At 41.8% G+C, this 7,614-nt stretch overlaps 1 long non-coding RNA gene across 6 annotated transcripts; it reads left to right on the top strand.

The window, feature by feature from the left end:
- The first annotated feature begins 5,042 nt into the window (after positions 1-5,042).
- LOC143140241 (uncharacterized) lies at positions 5,043-7,258 on the top strand. Of its 6 annotated transcripts, none has more exons than XR_012990599.1 (4): positions 5,043-5,270; positions 5,947-5,974; positions 6,495-6,613; positions 6,956-7,258. It is a non-coding gene; the product is annotated as an uncharacterized LOC143140241 (long non-coding RNA). The 6 variants fall into 6 exon arrangements; XR_012990597.1 differs by having other exon boundaries at positions 5,043-5,862; XR_012990598.1 differs by having other exon boundaries at positions 5,947-6,613.
- The last annotated feature ends 356 nt before the right edge of the window (positions 7,259-7,614 follow it).

Here is a 7,614-nt window from a genome sequence, read left to right as displayed (position 1 = left end):
CATTTGCCGATGGGACAAGCGAGAATTTCGTCCATAGATATTGAGTGATTTTGCGTGCTCCTGTCCTGTTGTACAGACAGTGCATCTGCGCATGTGGACTTATAAAGAGAGGATCTGTGTACAAAAGAGTTCAAAGAATCCGTACAGCCTACATATTTAGGCTACTGTGGTAAACGTCAATCGAGGGTGCAAAGTGATGACGGATCAACATCGGAGTTTGGCATTGACTCAATGAAGTTATGGTAGGCTAATGTTAATTGGCAGAAAGATTGAACATGGTTTCACTGTAAAACCTAGTAAGTTAACTTAACTCAAATTATTTGAGGAAACCGGATGCCTTGAACCATTTGAGTTTGGTAACTCGTTTAAAATAAGTGTAAATAAGTCATTCAACTAAGTTATGAGTACATGTGTATTTTGTGTTGGGATAACTTACAGGAGTCAAGTAAACTATACTAATTTTATTCACCTAATTTCAACTCGAGTGAAACATTTGCTTTCCACTCATTTCAATTAAGTAATTATGACAAGTAAGAATTACATAAGAATGACAGAAATTAACTATCTGAACACTACCTTTTCTGTTTGAGCAGTGGCTAATATCAATAGAGTGAATGTACTACTCAATCCATTTAACAAAACTGATTGCCTTAAACCATTTAATTTACTGTAACTCATAAAAAATATGTATCAGGAGACGGAAATATATTAAATCCATTTATTATTTGAATAATTTGCAATACAAAAACACAGTTGATGACAGATTCTGTATTTAACAACATTTTACATTTTCAATAAAAACAAATCACAAGTTGTTTGTTAGTAAAAGTGTTTCTTTACTCAGAATGAGGTAGGGATACAAGTGAACAGAACAAAAAAGAAGTGCAACTTTGTCTGCATCCTCCTTTGAGTGAGTGAATGAGAGTGTGTGTGCACACGCATGATGTCCTGTGTGTGTGTGCGCATGTGTGTGTACACGCATGTCGTCCTGTGTGTGTGCGCGCATGATGTCCAGTGTGTGTGCGCGCAGGATGTCCAGTGTGTGTGTACACGCATGTCGTCCTGTGTGTGTGTGTGTACACTCATGTCGTCCTGTGTGTGTGTGTGTGTATACTCATGTCGTCCTGTGTGTGTGTGTGTGTGTACACTCATGTCGTCCTGTGTGTGTGTGTGTGTGTGTGTGTGCGTGCATGATGTCCTGTGTGTTTGTGTGTGTGTGTGTGTACATGCATGTCATCCAGTGTGTGTGTGCGTGCGTGCGAATGATGTCGTGTGTGTGTGCGCGTGCATGATGTCCTGTGTGTGTGTGTGTGTGTGTGCGCATGATGTCCTGTGTGTGCGCATGATGTCCTATGTGTGTGCGCATGTCATCATGTGTGTGTGTGTGTGTGTGCGCGCGCATGATGTCCTGTGTGTGTGTGTGTGTGTGTGTGTGTGTGTGCGCGCGCATGATGTCCTGTGTGTGTGCGCGCGCATGATGTCTTGTGTGTGCATGATGTCCTGTGTGTGTGTGCATGTCATCCTGTGTGTGTGTGTGTGTGTGTGCGCGCGCAAGATGTCCTGTGTGTGTGTGTGTGTGTGTGTGTGTGTGTGTGTGTGTGCGTGCGTGCACATGATGTCCTGTGTGTGTGCGCATGATGTCCTGTGTGTGTGCGCATGTCATCCTGTGTGTGTGTGCGCGCGCATGATGTCCTGTTAAACACAGAAAGGAACAAGACCTGGTGTGTCCTCATCTGTGATTGCCAACAGCGTGACTGCTCCTCCTTGGTTCTCATTAAAGTCTTCTTCCTGAAAATGTTGCAAATACACATGTACATAATTATCAAATACACTATTATTCATAGAAGTGTGAATGTGTGTGTGTGAGAATGAATTTGTATGTGAGAGGAGGTAGTGTCTGTCTAACGGTTCCTACACACAGTTGCGTTCCGTCAACGCATGCCACCGTGTTCCCGACGGTAGCTATGCAAATGACTTGAAGTATAACCGTAATTTGATTGGTTGGTGCTGTCAGTCGATTGGCTTGATTGGCCGGTGCAGCAACAGCTGAACTTCTCAACGCGAGCGGCGGGAGAAACGCGACACAACGGACCCACAATTCAGTTCGGCTGACGGGAGCCCATATAAAGTGAATGGGATGCGTCTCCAGCAACGCAACGCACGCAGCTGTGTGTAGGAGCCGTAAGTTTATGTGTGTACATGAGACACTGTACGTGTGAGTGTTATGTTGTTTTGGGAGAGTGGCAGGAAAGGAATGCACAGGTGAAAATTAGTGGAAAGCAAGTGAGGTCTGAGGCCTTTGTAAAATCAGAGCTGAGGGATATAGGCCATACCTTGCAACTTCTGAATATCTCGGAAGAATCTTCCCGCATGTAGAGCGACACGAATAGTACTGCTGTTCTTGCTGCCTGAATATCATTTTTATCCTGTTGGACAGAAAGGTTATTTTGTGAATTTGCACACATTATGTAGTACATAAAATAGAACAGTGTAGATTAGTGCATACATATTCCATAAATTACAATTAAGTATGGGAAAGAGACATAAGAGAGAGGATGAGAGGGAAAACAACGTTTCTGTATCAGATAGACATATAGAGAGAACTAGTGATGGGAGAGAAAAGAAGATGCTGTTTAAGATGGGTGAACAGATAGATATAGGAGAGAGGAGAAAGAAGGAAAGACGTTTCTGATGGAGAAAGACAGATGTAAATGTTTCTACTAGATGGATAGATAAATGTATAGCAGCTAGATGGGAGAGAGAACAGAAGGGGGAGAAAGAAGTTTCTGTATCACAGAGATATATAGAGTACGAGTGATGGAGAGAAAGGAAGATGTTTAGGTTAGATAGCTAATTAAAAGTATCTGCATAACAGTACAGTACAACCTACCATCCATCAACCGTTGCATAATGTTTACCTCCATACTGTAGTCAGACAGAAGTTCAGCAACCGCGAGACCGTTTCTGCTTTAACAGCCGTGGTGTATGTTTATCCAGCGACCCAAAAAACGAGAATGCCAGGTTCTGGTTGGTGATGCGATGAAACTCCTTGTATAGCTGTGTAAAAACAACAAACATCAAACAGATTAGACAACAATTCCAATAATTCATGACTATAATTCTAACAGATCATCAGCTCTTCACTTACTTGGGCCTCACTAAAGAGGGCAAATGTGAAAATAAAAAATATTTAGTAATTGTTCTAATGTATAATGTTCTAATGTTTGACTATATAAATGTTCGCAATCTACCAAGCTAAGCGCTAGCCGAAGGTTGGCTCTACATGTGGCTTGCCCATTAGCTCAAGTTCATGTTGAGTGCTGGTTGCCAGGAACACGTGTCGAGTAGAAGCTAGCTTCTACAAGGAAAAGTTAGCCTCCCTGTTCCCTCCACTTTCACGCTGTGCCTAACGTTAACACGCTTTTCCAAAATAAGTGTAAACTACGGTCTCTGGGGGCTTATTGCTTAATTCGAACACTAACAGGTTCGCCTGCTTATTATATGTTTTGTTATTCAACAGCGGGGGGGGGGGGGGGGGTTCCGTCGTGTTTGACTATATTAACGTTAACGTTAGCAATCTAGCTTCTACTAAGCTAAGCACTACTTGCAGAAGGTAGGCACAGCCATATACAGTACATAATGTCTATTATGTATTATTAATAATATATTATTTCTCTAGTATGTCTATGGGCTCATTATGTGGCTTACCCATTAACACAAGCACATGTTGAGGCTAGGAAATGAATATTGTTTTTCTCTCAGTTTCATACCGACATACCTTTACGGGAACAGGACAGTCTCTGGCGTCTTCAGCGATGAACCAACGTTGATATCTCACGGGGATGGGGAGGGACTCTTACCGTACGGCCCAGCTCCAATCAGTGCAAAACCTCTACAACGTTTTAGATTGACAGCTGAACGCCAACACAATGGTATTAGCAAAGATTAGTGATGTGCCCAATGAAGCGAGGCTTCGGAGCTTGTGTCGAGCAGAAAGGGGCGTGCCAGATGAAGCCCCGGTTCGAGGCTTGTGTCGTTTCCATAAAAATCACGTGACTGATGACAAACGAGGCCTCGGTTTGTGAGTGTGACGTCTGAAGCTTCGTTTGGGACACACAGCCACGTGACTGCTTCGGAATCTGATTCAAAGGCTTTGAATTTCGCGAACCAGGGCACCCGCTCTAGTGTCGGAATGAGTTGTGTTGTATTGCAAGAGCCAGGCGAAATTTGTGGGTAGCCCTGATTTATATAGGATGCTTATTCTGTTTGTGAATTTACGTTCTTTTCTTTCCGGAAAATGTCCATAATCCATAATATCATGCACATATAAAAATAAAGAAGAAATAGCCTAGGCCTAGCCTAAAGCTTTGCCATTTAGAACAATGACATTAAAACGTGTCTGCGTTGCAATCTTGTCTCAACTTCAATCATGTCATTTAAAAGCAATACAGGCTAATAATTTCGATGTAGGCCTAACAATAATGGCTGACATATTTTCCTTTTATTGAAAGTTTGATTCATGAAACGTCAAACTATGTCAGGTAGGGTTTGGTTTAATTAGGCGCGTGGTCGTTTCCTTTTCACTCTCGTCCATAGCGTGTTGAGGTTGATAATACTTCATCCTGGTTCAGAAGCTAAGTAGTGTCTACTGCGGTCGTTAAGTGGATGGGAGACCGATTGGATCATTGACTGGGATAACATGATTTCACGCCTCCACGGAAACACCAATCTTCACGTGATAACGAGTGACGGGATTATGTTGCCTAATCGTATTTTATTGTATTGAATTGAGACAAACAGAAATGCACATTTCTTGCAACACTTTTAATGTAATGAATGAGAACATTTCGAAGCTTTGGCATTGTGTTGAACGTTGTAGGCATTCTTTTCACTAGTCCGTGACTGCGGGGCTTTATGCAAACCACCAGATGTCGCTGTGTTTTCCTTATCTTCCATGTTTCGAAGCTTCGACACATTACTCGGCACATTAGGGAAATGTGCCGAGTAGCGCTCGAGGCTTCATTTACCCATCACTAGCAAAGATCCTTAATATACAAAGATAAAGCAGCACAGGCTTCTACAATGGAATGGAATTGTACACAGTTCCTGCCTCCTAAAAAGGCGTGGTCAGAATGCGCTGACGCTACCTCGTTGATGAAAACGTCAAATATTTTTCATTTTCGCGCCTCTCTCTTGCTGTGACCAACTGGAGCTGGCCTGGGTGACTGAATTTGGTACATCGTCGTGGCAAGATGCGGTCTGATTTCCAGGTAAGTGGCAGTTTGAAATGTGGCAAGGTATTTGTGATTAGTCTGTGTCAGTGTAACGAGTTATCTATGTAGTAAAATGTCTGCGGAGTTTAGGTAATAACATTATTATTATTAGCTCATTGAGGAGTAACGTTAGTTGACGTTAGCTAGCTAACCATCTGATACCGATAGCAGAGCTAGCTGAGGCACTAGCTACCAGATTAATTTGGTAGTTAGGCTACAAAGATAATTTACGAACCTGATATTTGCTCTACCTAAATCGGCATCACTATAGCTTGTGGATCAGATCTACTGCAAGCGACATTGATTTAGCAGTTTTGAAATGTGTTTAGTTGCTAGTAAAAAATGAGTAGCTACCGTATGTACACAGTTGTTGGTGCACTGAATTTTATTATCCGCCTAGCGTAGCAGCTAGTGAAACATTTAGTTTTACGCCATATTCTCTGTCTGTCCTTGATGACGCGACGATTTTCTCTACTGATCTCTGCCCCGATCCTGCACATTACATATTTTTGTATTAAGTTTGTCTCTGATGGCAAATGTGTAGTCAGGGTGGCGCTCAACGATTGTGTTGAATAACGTTACATCAGTTGTGAGTAGTTTTTCTCGGATGGTCTTGCACACCCTTATCAAGCAGCACTAAAATGAACGTCATGTTTGCTAATTCTCTCCCCAGTTGTTGGACGAGCAGGACGCTATGGATGGTGAGGATGAACCCGCGATGACAGGGAGGAATGAACTTGAACCTGTGTTATTCAGAGGATAAGTCAATGCTATGTACTGTGTTCTGTAACTGTCCGCTCTTGTGGCCATTCAAATGTATAGGGCAATTCCACGCAAAACTGTAACATCCATAACACCAACACAATGCCATGGTATTTAGTTGGCATTATGGATGTGACAGTTTTGCGTGGAATTGCCCTATACAAGTTACAGACTTTCAAAGTTAAACATATCAAATATAATTTCATATAGGCTACTAACAATCAGACCTGAAGACTTCATGAAACACTACCAAAATAAAGTTGAAACTAATTCTACAAAAGGCACTCCAAAGGAAAAGCCTTTTTGGCTGCATTGGCCAACATGTTTCGACCAACAGCCTGTCACTATGAAACTCTGTAACTAGATTTAAACTTCCCTCTGTATGGAAAAAAAGATCTATTATTCAACATTAGTTAACACACTGAGAATGATTGCTGCACTATATGTATTGTTCTCTAGCAACCTGAAGGTCCAAGACTCAATCCACTGAAGGCTCTCCGTAAGATGGTGGATCTGATGTCTGCTTTGTGGTCCTATAGGACGACGCCATGGATTGGGGTCAGAGATGCGCCTGAGAAGTAAGTGTTTGTGTTTGTAATCAAGTGCTGTAATCACAATTTGACTGATGCTAAAACTGGAGTAGGGGATTTGAATGGACATTTATACCGTGAATTTAAGACATCAAAAAGCCTGTTCATGGCCTCAAAGAAGTCAGTCGTAGTATTTGCCTAACTTGGCAGCCTCTCCAGCTGTATCATAGTCTTCAGTCCTATTGTGTTATCACAGCATTTATAGTATGAAGGATCATATTAAGCAAAGCAATGTGCAGGTGTAGTAACTTAATTTCAAGAACATAAGAACATAATTGTAATTCATGATGTTTTGTTTTTTTACTTTGCGTGGTGTTGTCTCTGTTTTAGGTGCTGTAAATGCTGGCCATATGACTTCAACCTTCATCCAACCAAACGAAGAGATCCTGCTTTCCTACACTCCATTCAGGATGTTAGTTAATTCAAAGACAATAACAGTATTTAGTTTTGTAAATGCTTAACTACCACTCAATGCAGGACACATCTACTGGCAGTTGATGGAGGGGGTTTAGGGCAGTTGTGCTATTCTTTTCCTTGTGGGTAGACTGCAGAATGTGGCTATGTATGCAGGTGTTAAATTGTGGGATTTGTTGAAAATGTGAATTTCAAATAAAACCATACCATTCAAAGTTAGCCTCACACACTTTATACCCTCCTTTCCTCAGGTTTACTTGTTTGGATCGGATGGACAAGTCGGCACTCCTTATATTAACAAGCTACCTCTTTCTTCTACTAGTTCAATAATATGGTATCTGAAAGAGAAATGCCAGTGTTCATCATATTTTTAGCCTTATGTCAATGAAAAAATAAGTGGTGTATTTCCATTGTAATTTGCGTGGGTAGTAGGCCTAAAGATATGGCCGTGTGGCGGCGCTGTGGGATACATCGATTGGCGCTACTTTATCAAACATCAGAGGTAAGGCTAATTGAGAAAGCAGACGTCTGGTTAGGTGTGCTAGTTAGCAACTTGTTAACCAGGGGCACGTTTC

The sequence above is a fragment of the Alosa pseudoharengus genome, unplaced genomic scaffold (genome assembly GCF_046254945.1).
Source record: "Alosa pseudoharengus isolate Yale_2024_CS ecotype anadromous, Long Island Sound unplaced genomic scaffold, YU_APseudo_1.1 YU_APseudo_1.1_scf_23, whole genome shotgun sequence".
NCBI lineage: Eukaryota > Metazoa > Chordata > Actinopteri > Clupeiformes > Clupeidae > Alosa > Alosa pseudoharengus.
Note: the sequence above shows the minus strand (reverse complement) of the source record. Positions and strands in the feature narration are given on the sequence as shown.